Raw genomic sequence first — 934 nt, forward strand, 5'->3', positions numbered from 1 at the left:
AATTCCAGGTATTATAAGACTCAGTTGGATCAAAGTACAATATCAGGCAAAATACTTTGATGATAGATGCAACAGATACAATGGGTAGTGCTATAGCAGATATTATGAATGGTATAACTACCTCTGGTCTCACCTAGAGAGGAGACTAGTCTAGTGGGAAACTAGTCTAGTGGGACTAACCAAATCAAAGTACAAATTTCTAAAGCTTGTATCCTGCATGGTTTGTCTCCTCAGTAATGGCCCACGGACTTGAGAAGAGTTAGGAATATACAGGATGCTGCCCTCACTAGCCACAATGTTGGAGACAGACTTGCTCTCCAACATTGTAGGACAGGAATGTACATCACTCCACTTAGTGCAATGCTTCTATATGCCACACAGACAGCCATAAGAGAGCAGTCTCAAAATGAGTGCCCACGTTGAGGTAAATGACACTGCATCAAAGCTACTGTAAATTTTAATTTAGGCGTAATTCAATCACAGCACTGCATATCACAAACATCTGACAACTAACTACCTTTCAGACAAAACAGATTACCATGCTTACACCACACACATTCAAAGCTTAATGGCACACAGTAAAACTATCACCCTGTCGTTGTCACAAATATATACACAGTGTAAAGGGCAAGACAAGAAAGACGGAAGCAAACAGCATTCCGCACTAACCTAGTCGTCTAATGCAGTACACAACAGTAAAATCAAGTCTAGTCATGACAAGCAAAGCCAAACTTGCACATCTTGGACTCTAGTACATGTGGGGAGAAGCAGTCTACTTCCATGCAAATGACTGCGTCATCTTTGGAAATTTAGTTCCCCAGTCAATTAGATTAAGTTTGCATACAAAAATATTTGAGCAACAAACTTGCAGGACAGAAGACCAGAACCTAGTTAAGACATGTACAAAACCACCCCTACATGACAGCTGAACTCC

The 934-nt window shown here is 40.7% G+C and overlaps 1 non-coding gene across 1 annotated transcript; it reads right to left on the bottom strand.

Moving 5' to 3' along the window:
• Positions 1–204: 204 nt before the first annotated feature.
• On the bottom strand, positions 205–423 carry LOC122805116. Its single transcript, XR_006365323.1, has one exon. It is a non-coding gene; the product is annotated as a small nucleolar RNA SNORA73 family (small nucleolar RNA).
• Positions 424–934: the final 511 nt, after the last annotated feature.

The sequence above is a fragment of the Protopterus annectens genome, chromosome 6.part0 (assembly GCF_019279795.1).
Source record: "Protopterus annectens isolate FY-2018-M chromosome 6.part0, PAN1.0, whole genome shotgun sequence".
NCBI classification, from domain to species: domain Eukaryota; kingdom Metazoa; phylum Chordata; order Ceratodontiformes; family Protopteridae; genus Protopterus; species Protopterus annectens.